This window comes from Lissotriton vulgaris, chromosome 7, assembly GCF_964263255.1.
Source record: "Lissotriton vulgaris chromosome 7, aLisVul1.2, whole genome shotgun sequence".
In the NCBI taxonomy this organism is placed as follows: Eukaryota; Metazoa; Chordata; class Amphibia; order Caudata; family Salamandridae; genus Lissotriton; species Lissotriton vulgaris.
The window spans coordinates 1,175,289,854-1,175,313,817 of record NC_141695.1 but is presented as its reverse complement, the minus strand read 5'-3'; positions in this window follow the sequence as shown (position 1 = coordinate 1,175,313,817).

Here is a 23,964-nt window from a genome sequence, read left to right as displayed (position 1 = left end):
TATTACCTACTGAAAGTTGGGGGTCGAGTAATAGGGAGCAGTATGGACATTTATTTTTACTGAAGGCTATGATGACACACATGCATGCACCTCCATTCCTTTAAGATTGATCAGCTGTGAGGCTGTGAAAGAGCAGGGTGTCCTCTTGGGGGAGCCAGGGGTCCTGGCCCTTGGACCAGTTCGGGCACAGACGGGTGCAGACGGGCTTGCCTTAGGTGTGCCTTTGGCGTGCCAGCGGTGCGTCCACTGCGCGGTCGCGTCACGCGTCACCTGTAAGCTCAGTTCTGCTGCGGGGTCATGTCGTCCACCCTTTTCACTCAAGGGAGAGCGTGAGGACCCTAGCAGCTGGAGCGCTAACCTATCACTCCTACGATGTCTGCCCCCACCCGGAATATTAAATACAATTCCTTTCCTACACGCAATTCAGTTTAAAATTTAAAAAATAGAATGTGCAAAATTCGCAATGTCATTCTTTTTAAATCAAAGCGTTCTGTGCGCCACAGCCGAGAATCGGACTGCACGCATCACCTGTAAGTCTAAGCCACGTCAGCTCAATTTTGCCTGGCTCTAGATGCCTGGGTGCAGAGTTGTACTTGCTGTCCATGGTGCTGAAACAGGAGCCAATGAAGAGGTGGTTTTACCGCTTGCACAGTGCTGGTGGGGAACCTTGCGCAAAAGGTAAACAACAAAGCCACTGCTGATATTGGAGGAAGGTTTTGCAGGGTTCCCTTGAGGTGCAGCATCGAGGCAAGGTGGTGGTGCTGGACTAGTGACTAACAATCAAAGTCAAACTAGCAAGCCTTGGCAGCTGCAAGCTCAGCAGAAAGTTATTTCGATGTACAGAGGTCGTGGGGGGAAATGGTAGCCACCTGAAACTTGCTAGAGGTCAGGACACCATTTCTCACAATGCATTGGACCACAAACTTTTGTGCGATTCCTTGAAAGACCCGATCATCGATGGCCAGCAATTCTTTGGTTCCAGTACAGTGTTCTTACCTGTGGTGTGCAGGGGACTAGTGCCACCAGACCAGGGGAGTTTGGAGTTGCTTTTAGTTATCAAAGATATCCCTCTGTCTGTGGGGACCAAACTTTGGCATAAGTGCAGAGAATCACACTTTTATTTTGTGCAGATTCTGTTGTCGCAGACACGGGTCTCTTCTTTGTCATTTGTTGCAAGTCAGATAAGAACTGAGGTTCTGTAGGTCTTAAATCCTAGATTTTGGGTTGTTAGGTGTGTGAGCGCAAGTGGCCAATGAGCTACTAGCGCCAGTGGCTAATCCACCCATGTGGTGACCACATTCAGTAATGTGTGTTACCTTTTCTACCCAGAACCCTCTATTATTCCACTTTCAAAAATGACAGAAATCTTCTGTAGCTGTACAGACCAGCTAGCCCACTGAAGAGGTGTGGCTAGCCTTCCTGGGGTGTACAAATCTTGAATAACTAATTTCCCCAACTACTGGGGTGGAAAAGAGCCTGGGGGCAGGGGAAGGTTGTCTCTTCCTTTGGGAGGCAGCCTGGTTGCCTATCACAGGCAGTGTAAGCTTTGAAGCTCACCACCTTGGTGTGCCACTTCACTAGCCATCCTGTCAGGGAGGGAGGTGTGACTTCCTTCCCATCCTGGCCATTGTTTCTGACTCCTGGGAGAGTTAATACTTCCTGGCAGGGGAGCAGGTTCCTGTTTTAGCAACAGCAGCTGTGGACTAGCATCTAGAGGACAGGCAAGGTTGGGGTAACCAGGTGGGCAACCTCTAAGGTAGATATCACCTGGATGCATGTCACATCGTCCTCAACACAAGATTTGTGTCAGGGGTGTTGAGGCATTTTGTTTGATACCAAACATGACATATTTTGGTGATGCCATAATGAAGATTGGTACATTGAGTTTGCCCAGGTTATCCTACGGACTGCCTATCTCTTATAGGAGCCTTTAATGGTAAACACCATTAAGGGGCATATAAGCTTTCACTGATATATCTTCACCTTTAATATAATGCCCCCTGCCCCCTGGAATCAGGAGTCCTTCCTTAAGTGTGACTGGAATATATTGAAAGTAGTGCATTGACTATGCTTCACAGGGTGAGTGCAAAGTTGAGCTTCAGCAGTTTGCACTGCTCCTGAAGTCTGCAATGGCAGGCCTGCTGTCAGTAGTTTAGTAGGGTCACTCAGGGTGGCACAATCAGTGCTTCAGCCCCTGGTGAACTTTTAACACCCATGCCCTGGGAACCACTGTCACCATATACTAGGGATTTATAAGAGGGTTAAAGTCCTTACTAATTGGGGTTACCAATTAACACATATCAGTTTTAGGGAGCCAGTACTGGTATTAGGGCCTGGGCAGCAGGCAGTATTGCACTTTCTGAGCCACAACCATCTGTATTGGACCAAAAAGTGGGGGAGTGACCATACAAAAAGGGCACTTTCCTCCAACATACAAACATTAAATAAACCTGTGAACTATTTTAACCTAAGTCGTGACTCCGTGTTAGTCGCAAGTGCTACGCAATCACTGCTGAAAGCAAAATGTTAGTTAAAGAAGTTTATTCCTCCATAAAAGCAAAACAATTCTAGTTCTTACAAGCACTGTATACACTTGATTGGTCTTTATATTTCTTTATTGTCTATGCCAAGTGCTACTTGTTATGCTTTAATCTATGGTCAGCTTAACATAGGGGGAAGGAATGCATGAAAATTTAATTTTCCTTCATTATGAGTAGGTCTTCTGTCATGACATTAGAGGCAATGTCCGGGAGAGGACTTTTTGCTGTGTAGCAACAACTACAATCGTAAGTGATATTACACTTTGATAGTATGTTTTTGCTTTTCTGCTCTCCTTTGCTCCTGCCTTCCTGTATCACCTTATATACCTTCCTTCTCTTTATATCTGTATGTTCTTTCTCTTTCTTCACACGTAGAAAATATTTCTCCGTTTGATATCTATGATAAGTAATTCTCTCTTTGTTCTTGAATTTATACTTTATTGGATTTTTACTGGTTTATTTTTGATATTATGAACTATGACATATTGGTTGTTTTCTTCTTTTACGATGAATAAGGTTGGCTGTGCTAAAGATGCACCTCAATATCTGTATGTATACATATTGTAAATACATAATTTTAATCCTACAAAATAGAGGGGAGGTGGCAGCTGCATCTTTGCAGCGAGTGTTGATAGGAGCGGAAAAGAAACTGATTGTGTGGGAAAGCACATAAACTGATTATTCAAGTAATTCCTAAATACTTTTATTTCTGGGCAGGTAATTTTCTAGTGAAACACCAATAACTTTTCTTCCAAACTATTTGATCATAGTATTTGATGTGTACTTGGTATGACAGCCAACTGTAAAATAATGTATTTATTTTCGATTGAAATAACTGATTCATATTGTTTATACGTGTTTTGTTCAGGCTTGGATGTTTCGCAGTAGGGTTGCCGATTCAAATGTATTTAACAGGAAATTGTAAATATATCTTAGAGTAAGGACTGGGGCAATGCGCAGCCATTGATTTTCTTATTTATGATACCAGTCAGACTTAATGTGGGGGAACCACATGACAGGCAGGGGCTACTTGATACCAATAGTGGTGGTTAAGATCGTTTGCGTCTGGTGTCCTGGGGTACATTCTACTACAGGTCCAGAAACTGAGCCAAATAAAACGTTTTCCACCCTGGACTCTCAGGGTAGTGAGGGTAAGAAGCTACATGCTTTTCAGACAGGTAGGGTGGAGGTCAAGAGCTCAGAACTCAACAGTCAGCCACTAGAAACCATAACTTAATATACGTTTGAAGGCTTATCTTTTATGGAAAAAGAAAGGACCTTAACCTCACAGCAGAACTAAACCCAACAGAATCCAATAGTTAAGTTATATAGGGTTGTCAAGCGTTGCATTTTACTAGTGAAGCGCTACAGACTCTCCTTCCTGGTAACCCGTTCACCTTCCCGGTATGGTTGACTTACTGCTATGCCTGTCACCATTAGACTGTGCTTAGGTAGCAATCAGGCTCGGTTGCAGGTGTCTCAAATGGTGTCACTGGTTCAAGAGTCTCTCAGTTCACTGTCTTTTCATTGCTTTTAGTAAATAGCTTCACGTGGGCATGACAGACTCGACCGTGCACCTCAGTCTCTCATTCCTAAGTGTAGGCTAAGACCTGTTGCTCACCTGTTGGTCATTTGTGGCAGTCCAGGGTGATGAGCAAATGTGGTTTGCACCCTCACCCTCAAGTCAATGTCTCATCCTTGCATGGAACGCAGCAGCAGCCTTGCTCAGGACAAAGTTCTTGTGACTCGCTAGGGGAGAAATGTGCATCAGTGATAGTCTTCAGCAGTGGCGGCTACTGACAGGCTCTCAGCAGTGGCAGTTGTCGTCTCCAGGCTGGATCTCCATTTTAATACCTTTGTGGCAGTTGTAGTCTTTGGGCCGATCAGGGCTCTCCTCTTTGGTGGTGACGTGGTATTCCTCTCCTCATCAGCAGAGGCGGCAACAGTCTCTTGAGCCCATGGCATGTCAGGTGGCATGGAAATAGGCGTTCCTGTGCAGTCTTGACTCAGCTTCCATGAACTGTACGGAGACAAGTGGAACTCCCTTACTCCACAGGTCAACTCTGGCTCAGTCTTCTGGGTTGTCAGCTTTCTCTGGGTGTACCTCACACCAGGAACATGCTTTCCGTCTTTTCCTGGACACATTCCAGGCACACTCCCCCCCTTTCTCCGCAGCCAGGCAGGCCTCTAGATTCTTTAGGCAGAACCTCAGCTCCTCCAGCTCAAGGTGTTGACTTAAGGTGTTATCACCCCCCTCTACGAAACTGACTGTCAGGGACACACAAGCCCTGGCTCTCAATGCGGACCTGGGACTGGAACATGGTGGGGTGGTTTAAATCCCATTTTTGTACATTTTTCCCAGATAGGGTATGTGGATCCATTATCTAAGGCTTCAGGACCGAGTTAGACTGGTTCTATTTTAAATGTAAGTTCCAGGCTGCAAACTGATGACTTGCACAGCAGTCAGCAATTGGGCTGGCTCCAAGCAGGAGTACCCAAACATGGGCACAATGAAGTATGAGTTCTCTGCCTCATTATCCTTCCTGATGCAGTAAACGAAGACAGACAAAACAACGGGCTTTGCCTTAAAAGCGCCTCTCCTTGAACAGCATAAGCTTCAGTCCCACCTCTCACCGCTAACATGTACCAAATGGCAATGCTCAGGAAGAAATAATCAGTCATCCTTTGCTAAGTAGGACCTCATAGAATTTCTTAAGGTATGCCTTTATCACTTCTCTTCACTTCACAGTCTGGGTCTCGATCCTCCGGGGGAATAGGGGAAATACTCTTTCACTTCCTCATCCTGTGCCCTGTGCCATGCTAAACCAGAGGCAGTAAACATCGATCACATTTCCCAAAGTAATAAGACTCACATAACACACAGAGTCCTACCACCGGACCTGTGACACAGTTTCAGTGCATATACACCCATTTGTCAAGCACATCGGAAGTTAGCACAAGGCTCTAAGTTTCACATGACAGGGGTCCTTTACATGAAAGGGGTCAGTAGACTCTCACTGGTACAGGAAAAGGTCCAATTCCATTACAGATTTTAAAAAAAGTACACTTCTGCCACTACCACCTTATGGGAAACAGCTAGGGCATGGATGGTTCTCATCTGCTTGCTATGAGGATATGCTTGGTGCATTCCTACAGGTCACAGAAGAAGTCCAGAGCTTGTAAAGCAGAGATATGCAGACACTAGATAAGCATCACAAGAGGACCAAAATAAAAGTCAGGATATGAATTGCATCATGCATTGAGAACTCAGACTACTGGACAGAAGACAAGTGTGTCATAAAGATCACAGTACATATCAATGTATGGATGTATATGATATTTGTATAACATGAAACTAGTCAAAAGTCAACAGAACACGATTCAGTTGCGACTGCTGTGAAATAAAAGGGGGGCAACGCAGGGGGCAGCGCCGGGAGAAAAAGAAGAAAAACAATTTAGCACTTACCTGTTGTATGCCACTTTAGTGCTCTTCTGTTCCTCTGCTTCTCTCGACTCCTGACAGTCCATGCACAGGCTCTTAGGCTCCCTACACCAATCTGGATGCCGGGACTGGACTGAGCGGTCTGGTTTGACGCTCATGGCCTGATTAGGATGTTGGCAGCACACCGCCAGCCCATGGCAGGGGCGGTTGGGAAAACACCGACAAGCAGGTGGCATCTCGACCGCTGTATTATGATATCACTGCTGGGCTGGTAGTGTACCTGCAGCACAGTCAAGGTGGTGGAATGCTGCTGCTCTAGTTTAGAGCTACTGATAATGCAGGCCATGCTGAGAATACTCTGGGCAGTCGGGTACACTGTTTCCCTGCAGCACGATTTGAAGGAGAAACAGTGAGTTCCAACGTGCACAAGCCATGGGGGCGCACACAGATTAGCACCAGGAACATGTCTCCAGGGCACACTCACCCTGGAGACATGTGTGCACCTCAAAACCTGTTTTTTCACTGACCATTTTATGGCGCTGTCCCTGCCATGAAAAGGTCAGTGTAGAGGCAGGTTGTAATCCTGACCACAGTGCCGATGCGGCCACCTCCACTATTGACTGCCGCTTTACCCACCGCCGCTGCCGTGGAAGCTCAGATCATGGGGGTCGCAACGGTCTGGAGTTGGTCAGATGGCGGTATTCCAACCTGCATTGTAATCAGGTGGTCGAACCGTCATGTATGCGGGCCGTTAGACTGCCAAAAAGCATCAGAGGTCCCAGGACCACCAAATTCTAAATTAGCCATTTAGTCAGGCCCTGGAAGCCTGTGTCTGTTCTCCACCCGGATGTGCAGCACAGTTCGGGTGGAGCGATCTAAGTGCACATGTCGGTTTGGCTGTCGTATAATGGCTGGCAAAACCGACATGTGCAGTTGCAGCACTGACCATCAGTACTCATCCCTGCTGCTGCTGTCCATTAAGATGGCCCGCCCCACCCCACTCTAGACTTGGCTCAGGAAGGAAAACAGAATGGAATTAAGCTGTTTTATTATCAGTTATATTTTCCATGTTTTCACTGCTGAGAGAGCAGTGGGCGACACTTGTCTGCCTTAATGGAGGAGCCTCCGCTGGCACTATACAGGCTCGATGGTAAACATACAGACAATAAGTAATTGGAAGGGAAGCTTCAAAGATGTGTGCTTCCCGTGATTATCTAAATTTGAGTAGGGTTAGAGCAGTCCAGATGGATACAAATCCTTTATGCATCAAATGTAAAGACCTGTTGCTGTATATTTTTTCTTTATTTCACTTCTTTGTCTCCAGTCTGATGGTGTTCTGGGCATGGGTATAGTGAGATCAGAGGCTCTCAGTGTGCAGAAGCAGATGGTGAACTTGTAGGCAAGATGCATGGTGCGGGTTGTGATCATAATCACCTAGTAGATGATGCCGCTGATTTTGAAGGTGGTGTGGGCTGGCAAAGCAGGCCGGTTGAGGTCCATCGGGGAAGGAATGATCTGCTCATGTTTCTTCTCGCCCTTGATCGGGTGTGCTGTAGCATGTAGGATGCCGTCAGGTGGGGCTAATATGAAGTCTGGAAGGCTGTAAACCAGGGCATCACTATTATGCATTTGTGAGCATGGAGGGGCTTCAACAGTAGTTCTGAAGTTGCTTTCTTAGAGTTATGAGTTCACTTTCTTTAGTAGAGATAGCTGGTACCATTACATCGTTGCTGTCATGGTAGTGTTGCTTGAAGGTGAGGTTGCTGCCCAAGGTGAATAAATTAGTATTAGGTCAAATTTGGAGTACGGATGTGTCCAGATTCATTTTGTTGACACTACATGGTACAAGTGCACATGGAGCTATATTAGATTAGATAGCTAGGACACTATTAACCAAATGGGAAAGACAAAGCAGGGGTGTTATTAGTGTAAAAACAAGTTTCTGGCATCTCAGTAAAAGAGCACAGTCAATTCTTCCATCGGCAAATCACTGTTTACTATCACTTTCACTTTGCATGGTTCACTTCTGGGTTTCCTTCCGGCTCAAATGCTCTAAAGCAGTACAAAACAGAATGGTTCAGAGACACAAATTGCCGGAGAACTTGTTGTGTGGAATTGACTACTCGATCTCATATCATTTCACTCCTGGCTTTTTCAGTCCTGGACTTTTAAGTTCCTTGCAGCACTGGCGCATTATTACTTTGCAGGTTTGTTCATTTTCTTACTTTTGCCTCCTCCCTTCTGCCGATGAGTGACTGCTCCCATTCATTCAGCTTCCCTGGACTTTGAGTATTATGGCCATTGGTATTTCCCTGGATTCCTCACAGCATGAATTTGGAGGATGTGGGTGAGCAGTATACCAGCTCTACTGCCTTGTGGATTGTTTTATGCGGTTGTATGCTGACATTTTCCATCCATACAGATTGAGGAACTGAGGGCAGCTGTACTTGTTCCATGATGTAATCCTATGATACTGCCAGAATCTGTAAACTCAAAGAACCAGCACCCTCTCTCTCTCTCTCTCTCTCTCTCTCTTCCCTTCGCTATTTCCGCCCTAACCCCTTTACCGATGCTCTATTACTGGAGAGGTCTCAGGTTTCTTAGTTCCATCTATGAGTTGCACTTCCATACCAGAAATCTTCCTTGCTTTCAATGACTTCTAGTAACGGGTTTATAATAGGTTAAACAGGACTACCAACCCCAGTGTGCATTAAAAAAAACCTGTGCATGACGTCCTACTTAAACTCTCCTGCTGTACAGGGTAGGTGCAAGAAAATGAAAGATTACGAGCATGTGAGGGGGAGGAAAAAAGTTAGAAGCATGTCTATCTCAAGTGTCTAGGTTCTGTTCTCTGTAAGCTCCCAGAACTAGAACAGGTGGGACTTCAGCATCTGTGGTAACCATGGCAATATGACTCTGTCCAATATCTGGGGGTTTAGGCAGTGCTTTAAATGGGAAAAAATGAGTGCAAGTGCTCATTACAATGAGCTAGAAGTGTGGTGAGGGGGCGGGGCTAGGGGGGCGGGGCTAAAGGCAAAACATGATGATACTTCATGACTTCTATATTAGTTGCAGCACACACCAAAACATATGAGAAATGTGTTTATATAAACAAAGCAAGTTAACTCATTCACAAAATGAAAGAGAAATTCTATAATATGTTAACATTTCCTTTTTTTGCAATAGATGCACCTTCTTAATGCCATACTGTTAATTGCTGTTGTTTGGCACAAACCCATATATTTTTCTGCAGATGTGTAGGAAGAAACTGAAAATACCCCCATGTTGCACCAAAGCTCTTATGGCACCAAGCAAATGAAGCAAATCATCATGACCTTCCCCAGAAGATATCTCATGTCTCTTCCATAGATCTATCCATTCATTATGTCATCCTACCATTTACCTGCTGATGCCCACCATTTCATCTTCACATCCTGTCGTTTATTCAGGCTTTCATCCATCATTCAGTTTTTCACCATTCCGTCTGTCCACCTTTCACATACAAACCTATCCATCCATCCAACTCAAAACCTATCCGTTCATCCTTTCACTCATCCATCTCTTTATCCATCCTTTCGCTCATTCATCACTCCTTTCGCTCATCTGTCCACCAACCCTTTCACTCCTTTATTCCATCCACCCTTTCATTCCATCCACCAATTCCTCCTTTCACTTATCCATCCTCCGTCCCTTTCATTAGTCGTCACTCCCTTTCATTCATCCATCCAATCTTTCACTTATTCACCCATCATCCACCCTTTTATCCAATCCTCCACCCTCTTTCACCCAGCAATCCATGCTTTCACTCACCCATCCATCTATACATCCACCCTTGCTCACTCAGCCATTCACTCACTCACCCACTGAAAAACCCCCCACTTTGACCCAAAGCTCTTATGGCACAATGTAAATGAAGCAAATGATCATCACCCTCCCCAGAAGATAGCTCTTGTCTCTTCCATAGATCTATCCAGTCATTCTTTCATCCTACCATTTACCTGCTGATATCCGCCATTTAACCTTTACATTGTGTTGTCTATTCAGTCTTTTATCCATCATTCAGTTTTCACCATTCCGTCTGTCCACTCTTCATATCCAAACCTATCCAACCATCCATCTCCAAACCTATCCATTCATCCTTTCATTCATCCATCTCTTTATCCACCCTTTCGCTCATTCATTAATCCTTTCGCTCATCTATCCATCAACCCTTTCACTCCTTTATTCTATCCACCCTTTCATTCATCCATCCAATCTTTCACTTTTCCACCCATCATCGGCCCCTTTATCCAATCATCCACCCCCTTTCACCCAGCTATCCATGCTTTCACTCATCCATCCATCTATTCATCCATACATCCACCCTTGTTCACTCATCCATCCACTCAATCAAGCACCCACCGACCCTCCATACTATGCTATTTATGAATCATTGTCGCCGAGCAGACATGTACACACAAAGTGCCAACCATTCTCTTTAAAATACCTCCTGAGAGTGTTTTGATTCTCTCTCTCTTTCTCTAACTTTTTCCTTAGAAAAAACAGGCATACAAATGCAGACACAGACACAAACATAAGCAGTCACACAAAAGACTTGGGTATGATGAAAGCCATGTTATACTCTTCACCTACCATGCCTTTTTTAATTGCCACCAGGGCCGGATTGGCCGTAGCCTGATTGCCACTGTCAGGGGACTTCCATTTTATTTATTTATTTATTTGAAAGGCTGTATACAGCGGTAATATGACCTGTAAGAGTATCAGAGCACTGTACAACAGAAAGAGGATATGATTGGTCAGTAAAAAAACACACGCAATTAACATTTGTAGTTAACCAGCACAGTTATAGAAAGGGCAAACGAAACAATTGGAACAAGTAGCCTGAACATAAATTGCATCAAAAATTGCCTCAATGAATGATATGGGTGTGCCCTGCTCTCCGTCTACACTGGGTACAGGTGATACAAACCCAATGTTACCATTTTTTATGAGAGAGCACAAGCACTTAACACACTAGCGCTGGTTAGCAGTGGTAAAGTGCACAGAGTCCTTAAGCCAACAAAAATGAAGTCCGAAGAAGGGGAGGAGAAAGGAAAAAAACTCATGGGGGACCCTGCAAAAAGGCCCATTTCAAACAATGTGTTATTTGAAGTCCATGCTAAATTCATTCGGGCGACTCTGTCTGTGGAGTGTTAAAGGCAAAGACTTACCAGAAGCCCCTTTCAAATCCATAGTATTCAGAGACACTATGGAATATTTTGAACAAAACCAACTTCGTTACAAATTGGCCGATAAATTGGTAAAGTAATATAGTACTCTATATGTCTGATAAAACCAGGTGTGACCTGGAATTATTGCTTTTTCTGTCAGTTAGCATCTATTTAGAAGCGGTGATAATGCACCAAATTACAGAGGCTGTTTTTGTGATCAGTATTATTGGGTAAGGTTTACTGATTATTATTATTTGTAATACCAGTTGGTATTACTGACATAGTAATGCCAACCAGTATTACCACACACTTGCAAAAAAACATGAAATAACATAAAAAGGCATAAGTCCATCATTTTTGTGAGACAGCTTTACAGTCTGGGAAGAGAGTCTGCCTGGATAGTCTGCTTTCTACACTACGCTCTAATCTCACCCATGAAGTTTGTTCTCTTTAAAGACTGAATATCACTTGCAGCATCCTGAAACTTCAGTTAATTTCCATTCTCATATTCTTACAACCATCTGGAAAAAAACATTAACCTCAATGCACATATTGGCCACGGATATATGATGTTAGCACGCATACTTTTAGCACGCATACCATTACCACGCATTTTTTACAACGCAGGTCATTTTACAACGAATACCTTTACAAAGCATTACACTACAACGCAGATACTATTACAACGCATACCATTACAACGTAAGTATAGGTAAGTATATAATATTAATATATAATGTAAATAATAATTTTTAATATATTTTATTTAATTATTTATTATTTTATTATTAAATAATTTAATTAATATTAATTTTAATTTTATTATTGGTAAATATATATGTTAAAAATACCCATGTACCCCAAAACCCAAACCCAACCCTGAAACCTAAAATTACCCCTGTACCCCAAAACCCAATCCCAACCCTGAAACCTAAAAATACCCCTGTACCCCAAAACCCAATCCCAACCCTGAAACCTAAAAATAACCCTGTACCCCAAAACCCAAACCCAATCCTAAAACCTAAAAATACCCCTGTACCCCAACACCCAATCCCAACCCTGAAACCTAAAAATACCCCTGTACCCCAAAACCCAATCCCAGCCCTGAAACCTAAAAATACCCCTGTACCCCAAAACCTAATCCCAACCCTGAAACCTAAAAATACCCCTGTACCCCAAAACCCAATCCCAACCCTGAAACCTAAAAATACCCCTGTATCCCAAAACCCAATCCCAACCCTGAAACCTAAAAATACCCATGTACCCCAAAACCCAATCCCAACCCTGAAACCTAAAAATACCCCTGTACCCCAAAACCCAATCCCAACCCTGAAACCTCAAAATACCCCTGTATCCCAAAAGCCAATCCCAACCCTGAAACCTAAAAATACCCCTGTACCCCAAAACCCAATCCCAACCCTGAAACCTAAAAATACCCCTGTACCCCAAAACCCAATCCCAACCCTGAAACTTAAAAATACCCCTGTACCCCAAAACCCAATCCCAACCCTGAAACCTAAAAATACCCCTGTATCCCAAAACCCAATCCCAACCCTGAAACCTAAAAATACCCCTGTATCCCAAAACCCAATCCCAACCCAGAAACCTAAAAATACCCCTGTACCCCAAAACCCAATCCCAACCCAGAAACCTAAAAATACCCCTATACCCCAAAACCCAATCCCAACCCAGAAACCTAAAAATACCCCTGGACCCCAAAACCCAATCCCAACCATGAAACCTAAAAAGACCCCTGTACCCCATAACCCAATACCCCTGATAAATGTTTTTAAAAAAAGATAAACTTACCTATACTTATACTTACGTTGTAATGGTATGCGTTGTAATAGTATGTGCGTTGTAGTGTAATGCGTTGTAAAGGTATTCGTTGTAAAATGACCTGCGTTGTAAAAGTGTGCGTGGTAATGGTATGCATGGTAAAAGATGCGTGGTAACAGTTACATACCATTGGCCACAGTTCGACTTAGGAAAGTCACACTTTGTGAAGAAGGAACTACAGTTTCTCTTAGAAGAGGTTGTTATGAAAGAACCTAAGCTCATAGCCCATCTGCAAGGCATAACTACTGCAAAGGGCTTACTCTGAGAGAATATGTGTACAGTGTAAAAAGTTTAAAAAAAGAAACCCAGTCTATTCTCACCCTGCTACTATGGAGACAGACCTGCACTTGACTTCGGACTGGACCACAGGAAGGGGCAGATGCGCACAATCATCAACTTCAGCAGCCTAGAGGCGATGATACGTGAAGCAGAAGCAAGAGTGCCCGTACAGCACATTTCAAGTAAAATCGGCATGTGCATGGAGGTCATTATCATGCAAGAGATGGATCCCTGTGAGTGACAGAGGAAGTGGGATCTGCCAATACTAACTCTGTGTTTGCACCTAACCCTGGTCCTCCAGATCACAGCCCACTTCAATGTTTGCAAGTGACGTTGCACCGGGGTGCAGTGAACTGATTTCGACAGGAAGAGGTTCTCCACTCAGAGTAAAAAATACCAAGCCTGTTGTATTTTTTAACATTAAATTTCAGTTCTGCTGTCTGCCATTCTTGAGAGTTTTTGAAAGCGCTTGCTGCAGAAGTTAAGGAGTTAAGAACTGAAAACTTTTCAGCTACATAACCCGTGCATTGATCGGTGACTTTCACTTAGGAGTACTTCATAACATTGCGCTAATATCTCATTATTTCTATGTGTGTGTAAAGCGTTTTTTGCAGCTTACACTAATGTCTATGTCACATTTAGAATCTTCGCAAAAGTTCAGGAAATATTGTGCTAGTATTTAATGCAATAAAAAGTGTTCTGCATAGGAACCGTTTCTCTACTAAATTAGGGGGAGGCACCTCTGACTCTTGTGAAAATTTACACTATCAATACAACATTCATTGCCTCATCAGGCTCTACATGAAAGTTGTGACTCGTATCATGCTCTTTTTCACTACTGTTTTGGAAATCTCTGTCATCTGACACTTGTTTGCACAAATGCAGAGGATAGTGTGACTGTGATTGACAGCACAGGGCCTGAACGGACCCTGTTCTGTCAAGCACAGCGTGGTGTGGAGCACCTGGCAATTATTGAAATGAACCCTGCTGAATAGCTCAGCTGGGGCTCAGATCGGGGATACAGAAGTGGCACCTTGACTGCCAGTGACACCTTTCACTCCTGCTCACCAGCACCCACAGCCTGCCTTTTCATGAGTACCGGTACTCTCCTCGGCAGAAGAGAAGTCCAAGATGTGCCGGTACTCAGTACTGGTGAGTACCGGCCCATTTAAAGCACTGAGTTTAGGTTTACCATTCAGATAATGACCTAGTGCAGGGTAATCTAGGGGTGGTGATGACTGGGGTGTGTTGCTTCTTTCCCTTCTAGAAATCTTTACCCTTCTTCCGAATGGGAAGCGTTGCGAAAGCGCTAATATCGCCCCAGATGCTCTGCCACTTCTCTCCACTTCTGATCCCTTTACCCAGACGCTTCTTTCAGGAGCTCAACACTGTCCTATCTACCTTGATATTGGTTAAACAGAGAAAGAGAGAAGCTCTAAACAAGCCACTTGAGAAGGTGGGCCCACAGTATGATCTGCACTATGTGGCAGCACAGCTCCAGTGCCCCATGCGTTGGCTGTTGAATGTGCGCCGACACCCACGCCCCTCTCAAGATCTCCACAACCAACCACACCAAAAAGAAAGCCACCTGGTTCACCGAAGACCTCCGGATCTCCAAGCGCACCTGTCGGAAGCTGGAGAAGAAATGGCTCCACGACAGGACACCAGACAGCCACACAGCCCACAAAAGTGCCACCCGCAGACACCACCAACTCATCAGGACCGCCAAGAGGACCGCCTTTAAAGACCGCCTAGACAACAACGCACACAACACCAAAGAGCTCTTCAGCATTGTGAAAGAACTCTCCAACCCCAGCTCCAGCTCCAACACCAACGACATCCCACCATCGCAAGACCTGTGCGACTCCCTGGCCACCTTCTTTCACCACAAGATCGCCGACATCCACGACAGCTTCAACTCCAACACCCCCGCACCCACCACCGAGTCCACCACCCCTGCGATCACCACTCGCACCAGCCACCTGACCGCCTGGCCCCACGTCAGCGATGAAGACACCATCAAAACCATGAACTCCACCCACTCCGGATCCCCATCCGACCCCTGCCCTCACCACGTCTTCAACAAAGCCAGCACAACCATCGCACCCCACCTCTGGAAAACAATCAACAGTTCCTTCGAGACAGCAACCTTACCGGAAAGCTGGAAGCACGGCGAGATCAACGCCCTTCTGAAGAAGCCCAAGGCGGACCCTAAGGACCTCAAGAACTTCCGGCCCATCTCTCTGCTCCCGTTCCCGGCAAAAGTGACAGAGAAGATTATCAACAAACAGCTAACCCGCTACCTCGAAGACAACAACATCCTGGACCCTTCCCAATCCGAGTTCTGCAGCAACCACAGCACCGAGACCGCCGTCATCGCCGCCACTGACCGACATCAAGATCCTGATGAACAAAGGAGAAACAGCCGCCCTCATCCTCCTGGACCTATCAGCAGCCTTTGCCACAGTCTGCCACTGAACCCTATCAGCACGCCTCTCCGGCAGAACCCAGAGTGTCCGCCTCCCACCCTTGCGCTCAAAAACCATCGAGATCATCTGCGGCGTCCCACAGGGATCCTCCCTAAACCTGACGCTGTTCAATATCTACATGGCACCACTCGCCCACGTCGCACGACAACATAACCTCAACATCAGCTCCTACGCCGACGACACCCAGCTGATCATATCCCTCACCGAAGACCCCCACACCGCCACTGCCAACCTCCACAGAGGAATGAAGGCCGTTGCCGAATGGATGAAGGACAGCAGACTGAAGCTGAATTCAGACAAGACAGAGGTCCTCATCCTCGGACTCACCCCATCAGCCTAGGATGACTCCTGGTGGCCCACATTGCTAGGCACAGCCCCGGAACCCACAGACCACGCACACAACCTGGGGGTGATCCTCGACTCCACCCTCTCCATGACCAGGCAAGTCAACGCCGTCACTGCGTCCTGCTTCAAAACCCTCTAAATGCTCCGCAGGATCTCCAAATGGACCCCGAACCCCCCCCCCCCCCACGACACAAGAAAAACCGTCACCCAGGCCCTCATCACCAGCAGACTCGGCTTCGGGAACGCCCTCTACTCAGGAACAACAACAAAGCTCCTGAGACGACTACAACGAATCCAGAACGCCTCAGCACAACTGATCCTCGACGTCCCCCGACGCAACCACATCACACCCCACCTAAGAGGCCTGCACTGGCTCCCCGTCAACAAGAGGATCACCTTCAAATTTCTCATCCATGCACACAAAGCACTACACAACATCGGACCCACATACCTCAACAACCGACTCAGGTTCCACACCCCCACCCGAAGCCTCTGCTCAGCCAACCTCGCCCTCGCCACAATTCCTCGTATCCGGAAAGCCACCGCCGGCGGCAGATCCTTCTCCTACCACGCCACCAAGACCTGGTACGCTCTCCATACCAGCCTACGACAGACTCAGGACCTGCTGGCACTCAGGAAACTTCTCAAGACCTGGCTTTGCGATCAGTAGCAGCCCCCCCCCCATGGCCTTGAGACCCTGATTGATTGATTGATTTTTTGATTGCCTAACCCTGAGTGGCCATTGGTCATCTGTTACTCGAGCCACAGGGGTGGTAGTATACTAGTCTGGCTTATGGACCCCCGAAGAGATGTTCCAAATGCAGGATGTCTCGCTAAAGGTGCCAAATGTTGTTGGCGTATGTATGTGCACCCAAGGTGCTGTTCCACATCATATACACCTTCCTTACCACTGTGGGTACTATAATGCCCAGATGGCTGATAGGGGCCATGTGGGGCCTAGACCACACAGAGCCCACCATATTTTTAATGTAGCAATTGCTAATGGTGCATGGCTCTACAAGGAGTTGCTAGAATACCATAGCCTGACCATACACACCATGAGAGATAAATGAACCCCATCGCTCGGGCAGAAGCTTACGGAATGCCAAGTGTCCCTTGCTCTGGGGCAGGTCCGAAAGGTCTCTAGCAACCCACTACTGAAATACTCACAGTTCAACTACTTACATCACACATATTTCAATCCCACGTGATTACATGATTTCTTTTCAAGAAGAGACCCGAAATCCCCATGGTGCATATCACAGAGGCAGATTTTTACCATATGGTGTGAGCCTGCCTGAGGAGTGAAAGTTATTGGGTGCAAGCAGTGATGAGACCGATGGACATATGGATCGGTCCCTACAGGTAGACCCCTACACTGCCTACTGGGGCTGACTTCATGTACAGGTAAGAACAAATACATCACAAAGGTTTTGGACTTGGCGTTCATCCTGTTGACATGCCGCATAGCAATGGGCTTTGAACTCTGCTGGGGCTTCTGCAATGTCCCTGTGGTTTGGGGATCTTCTTCAATGGTTAATCGCTGAGACGATTGCTTGGCCACAATAGGATGGTTGGGACGTATATTTGGACAAAATGATGGCAAAAACGGATGACCGACCACCCTGAGGTCTGGCAAATATGTGTTGCTGGCCCCACTTATGTAGCCAGTGGGGGTGGAGGGAGGCACACTCCTTTTAATGGTAGGTGATACACTGACTGTACACCTGCATGAGCTTCTACAACCCAGCGTCACCCAACCTCCCCATGCATTGCCTAAAATGTACCTACCTCAGAGAGCACCGAGGGGTGTACAGGGTCCCCCTCTCCCCCATTTGATTCTGAAATAATATAAGGCACACAACTCCAACGCTCCCACCCCCCACAGGGCACCAATGGGTGTATTGTACACAATAGACACGAATGGCTGTGCCTCACTTGGGCGCAGGTGAATAGTTGTATAGTTACTGTGTGAAGCTGTAGTATTTCTTATGTGTAGGAGGCATAAGTGGCCCTAACCCGACTACCTGTAGAGCATACAGGCCCTAGACACTGGAACAATTGATTGAGCATATAAGGGAGTCTCAGATTCACTGAGGCCTTCGGTACAGAAACTTGGATTGTGCAACTATTATTGTTGCCTGATTACCCTAATCACATTACTGAATGTTTAAGTTTACATGTTGTAAAGTTTAATAAAGAACTAATCAGAATTTAAAAAAAAGGATGAGCTAGGGTCTAGCCAGACCAGGCAAATCTTGCTAACGCCAGGCTCGAACCTTCTCTGTCTCCATCCACATTACGCACACGTAGAAAATGCCCGCATGAGTAGCCCTTTTGTGAATGACGCAGATTACACGACTCAAGTACACATTGAAGGCCACGGGCGTGCACCAGCACCAGCGCTGCCGAGGATTTCATTTTTAAACCGCATCTCAGCTGACTTCGAGCTGCTGCTCATTTTAATGACATTATCGGTTCTTTGTGTGCAACTCAGCTGATTACGAGCTGCTTGCGCATATTTTTAACACTTTACTGCTGCTTGTGTGTTATGTTCACAGTGCTCCGCACTATTTGCTAATTGTGACGCTTACTTACTTACCTTGCTCTTGACCCCGGTCCGCCCCGGCAGTGTGCCGTTTGTGCGGAGGGTCCCTGTACGAGCGCCACTTCCTGGTTCTGCACCACTTCCGCCCTGCCTCTCCACCGTGCAGGTGAGCGGTCTAGTGGTTCACGTCGGCCAGCATAAATGACGGTCTGGAGGAAGCGCAGCGGACGAGCGCAGCGGGAGCGCCGACTTCGCGCCGAAGTCACGCACAAGTCAAGCCCGTCTGCGCCCGTCCGCGGCCGACCGAGGCCCGGGGCCATGCATGCTGCCCGTTTCATCACCTACTCCTCACAAGAACTACGCTCCTTTCCTCCCTGCGCTCCCCTTGCTCCTCACATAATTGCTATCACTCAGAAATATGGCATTTTTTCCTCCTCCCCTCCCACTATCCCCCAGGCTCCTTCCCCTGCCACCCCTCCTTTTGACTCTGCAGCCCCTATATCTATCAAGCCCAGCTCCCCTGGTAGTCATCCTACCTCTCTAGTGTATCTCAATACCCGCTCCCTCCCGAAACATCACCTTGATGTATTCCAACTCTTGGACGGTGGCAATATTGACATCTTGCTCCTCGTTGAAACTTGGCTCCATGCTGGCTCCTACCCTGACATCTTGGCCGCCATACCCTCGGGCTACTATATTCTTCATTCCAATAGGACATCTGGTAGACCTGGCGGTGGAGTTGCCGCCATCATCCGCTCTAATCTACAATTCACTACCTTAACAACTACCCCCATATTAAATTCTGACATTCTTACGTTGAAATTCACTTCTCCCACACACTCTTTTATCTGTGTTTTAGTGTATCGTCCCCCTGTCAATATGCCCTCCTTCCCATCCTTGTTCAGCGATCTAATCTCGCAGCTCACCATCAACTCTTCCAGGGTCTTGATCATTGGCGATTTCAATTATTGCCCACTAGACCCCCTTGAATCCTCTCTTTCACTTGAATTTACCGATCTGCTACTTGGCTTAAATTTTTCTCAACATATCTCTGTTGCTACCCACAACAAGGGCCATACTTTGGACCAGGTTTGGACCACCAATCTGGATATCTCCTCTCCTATGGTCTACCCCTGCACCTGGTCCGATCACTTTTTTATTTCTTTCTCCCTAAAACTATTAGTCCCTACCCGCCCCCCACTAGCCTCCAACTTTTCGGCACGCAATTGGAAGCATGCCGATATTTCCCTTTTTCATTCGACCCTTACTTCCACACTCCCTCTTGACCTCCCTGACTTGAACTCTCAAGCAGCCACCTTGGACCAATGGCTGTCTCTAGCCAGTGATGTGGTCGCTCCCGTTAAAATTATCAAATCTAAACGTCCTCACGACGCTCAGCGCTGGTTTACCGATCAACTGAAGGCTGACAAACTCCTTCTTAGACAGGCTGAGCGCCGCTGGAGGCGTAACTATGATCCTCCATTAAAATCTATTTATATTGATTTACTAAAATCCTATAAAAAGTCTATTATTTTGGCCAAATCTTCTTACTATTCTCAGAAAGTTATCAACTCTGCATCCAGAACAAAAGAAATGTTCTCTATTGTAGCTGAACTCTCCCTACCTGACCGTGTTACACCTCAGCCTCAACCCTCGCAAGCTCTGTGTGACTCCCTTAATGCTTTTTTCTCTGATAAAATCTCCATGATCAAAAACAATATCCCCCCTACTACCATGTCTCAGGCCAGCGCCCTCCCTTCTCCGAATCCTCACTCCCTGCATGAATTCCCCCCTATCTCCCTGGATACTTTTCGTTCACTACTCCAGGCTGTTGGCTCCGGTTCCCCTAATGACTGTTGCCCTCCCCAAATCCTAAGAGATGCCTTTATGGCCTGTCCCGGCCCTCCCCTTGACCTTCTAAATCGCTCACTCTGCACAGGCTCTGTCCCCTCCGCTTTTAAAAGCGCTGTGGTGGTACCTATTTTAAAAAAACCCGGTTCTGACCCTGCGGTCCTGGGCAACTACCGACCTATTTCCCTCCTCCCTTATTTGGGGAAGGTCTTGGAAACCTACGTCACCCGATGCCTGAGCACTTTCATAGAGGAAACTCATTTCCTCGATGACCAACAGGCAGGTTTTAGACCGTTCCATTCTACGGAGGCAGTGGTGGTGGCGGTTATGGACACGCTGAGACAGGGGGCTGACAAGAACATGGCCCAGGCCCTAGTGTTACTTGATCTCTCGGCCGCTTTTGACACGGTCGACCATGACATCTTGGTCGACCGTGTCAGAAATGCTGGCATCTCTGGCCTGGCCCTGTCTTGGATTGTATCCTTTCTCCAACTACGCTCCCAATCGGTACATCTGTCTTCCTTTTCTGCTCCTCGTATTTCACTTTCCTGTGGTGTTCCCCAGGGTTCTGCCTTGTCCCCTCTCTTGTTTAATCTTTATATGCAGCCCCTCCTTGTCTCTCTTCGTCATTCTTCTGTTACCACTTTTAACTAAAGAACAATTGGAGGAGTATTACCCGATGAAGGAGATGAAGGCTTTTCCAGACGAGGAAGCACTGTTCCTTTATTAGTAAACCCCTCACTCACCACCTAGTGGTGACTTGCTTCATCATCGGGGCCCACCCAAGTGGCCTAGCGTCACTTGGGTGTGCTTCAACACCTGAGTTGCAGTGGAGCAGGTAGTGAAGTGTGGGTTGTAAACAAAAAAAGTGTAAGTGTTAAAATTGTCCTGGTTAATGCTTTTGTATAGATTTTAATAAAAAAGTAACTGGACAATATTAAAAAGGTCGATGAGATAGTAGTAGGGGAGTTACGACCTACGTATCTCGGCTATGTGTTGGTCAACATGTTTCTACCATTAGGGGCAATCCCCGGTATTCTTCAGGACCAAAACAAGGAAGTAGGAGGTGTGGGTCCCCTAAAAGACGCACCCTGTCCTAAATCCTTGGTCATCCAGAAAGAAAAAATATACTTCTGGGAAGACACTCCTAAAATGTAGGGTGCCGATAAAAACCTAGGGAAAGAAGAAGAGCAAAGGAAGCGGTTACTATCCTGTTACGTAGTGCAGAAATTGGGTGCAGAATACGTGCAGTTATACTTGCTTTCCACAGTGGTGAATGGAAACAGTGCCTTCATAAGTAGAGAGCGTGTCTACCAGTGTTGTGGAAACGTGCTCATTATCGTGAGAGTAAATGCTTCAGCATGGAATATCAAAGGTCAGGTTTTAAAATTGGCGTCCTCAGTGCGTGCCTGAAATAGCATGCTTATGCCGTACATTTGAGTGCACTGTACTGGAGTGCTCATATTTTTACCGTCGTGGAATATACTGTGCCAAATGGTTGTTTTCCCTAATTTTTAGGCTCGAGAATATCCTAATTAGGATCAGTGATGTACATACAAAGACAGACTAGACTCATACAAACATATAACATGGAGCTTGTCACGAGGCGTGACATGTCAGGAAAAAGGGGCTTACTGGAGAAGTACTCTAGTTGAACTTCATCAAGCAGGGGGTAGGTACTTCACTTGTAGCAACATATTCTAATTGAAAAGGCATTTGTCGCAATAATGAGTATATGGAAGTTAACCTACATACTGGTTCGTATGGTCAAACCATTCAAGAATCCTGTGAGGGGAGGAAAACTACTTACAGTTGGAAGTCATGAAGTAAGGCAGTTCACCTACGTCTACCTTCGGCTGCTTGGTTGCAATGAGCGAGCGAGCGCGGTGAGCGTATATGCGCTGGCATACTTCCGGGATGAATCACGTGGCCGCTACGGCGGCCCCTCAGGGAAGGATGGTTGGTATGGAAACCAGTGAATGCTGCGCTTCCGCATTCTGAATGTTGAATCACGTGGCCGCTACTGTGGCTCGTAAGGGGAGAGACGGTTGGCATGGGGATCAGTGAACGCTGCGCTTGCGCATTCAAAGTGGGCTATGGCAAGAGAGCGTGTCACGGAGCAATTCGATACTACAAGTGCCCGTTAGTGCGTGGGAATGGGTTGTAAAAGAGTAGTCAAATAAGGGGTTATACTGATTCAGTAAACGGGAGGAACAATAACGGGAGCAGCACAGGGGGTCAAAAATGGCAGTACATATTAAGAAGGGCTGCAATAGGAGTTGAATGCATTCCTGTGCTGTGGGATTGATTGGGGGTGGTAGATACTAGCTAAAGCTGGTGCTACTTTGATACAGAAGAGCAGTCAGACAAGGGGTTATACTGATTCAGTAAACGGGAGGAAAAATAACGGGAGCAGCAAAGGGGTCAAAAATGGCAGTACATATTAAAAGGGCTGCATTAGGAGTTAAATGCATTGCTGTGCCGTGGGACTGATTGTTGGTGGTAGATACTAGCTAAAGCAGGTGCTACTTTAGTACAGAGTTCCACGGGATATTGTCGTTAAGACCCTGTTTATGAGTGGAAAGTCTGTATATCCATCTCTGTTCTTTTTCGAATAGACGAGCCTGGATGTTAGGGCCTGCTTGCAACTGTTCAATAACTGTCCACCTCATATCATTGGTGGTGTGATGGGCAGTTAAGAAGTGATCCGTGAGTTTGGTCATGTTCTTTTTACATCTTATTGTGCTCCTGTGTTCGCAAATACGTTGTTTTATTTTGCGTGTCGTCATGCCCACGTAGGGTTTTCCACAGGTGCAGGTGATAAGGTAAATGACATTACTGCTGTTGCAATTAGTGTGGGATCTCTGTTCCCATGTTTTCCCAGGTTCCAAGACAATTGTCTTAGTGTTTTCTGTCAGGTGACAGACACTGCAGTCCCCGCATCGAGAATGTCCAGTTATTGGTGGGAGACCCCATATCTGTGTTAAGGTTGGGTCACTGGAGTTAATGTTATTTTTTGGTCTAGTGTTGACCAAGGTGTTTTTCAAACTGGTCGCTTTTTTGTATGAGAAAAGAGGTTTCTCCCAATTGAAAGTTCCAGAATTTATTATTGACCAGTGCTTTCTAATGCTTTTGCTCACTTCGTTGGAAATCACATTATATGTGGTCACACAGGTCAGGGGTATATTGTCACTGTTTTTAGTGGTTTCTTCCAAGAGTGCTTGGCGTGGTTGGTTTCTTGCTCTTTTTTGGCAGTTCTTTGTGATCTTTATTGGATACCCACGTTGTGTTAGTTTTCCTGTGAGGTCTTCAGCCTGTTCTTTATAGTCCATGAGTTTACTACAGTTCCTACGTAGTCTTAAGTATTGGCCATAGGGAAGATTTTCCCTCAGTGGTCGTGGATGAAAGCTCTCAAATCTTA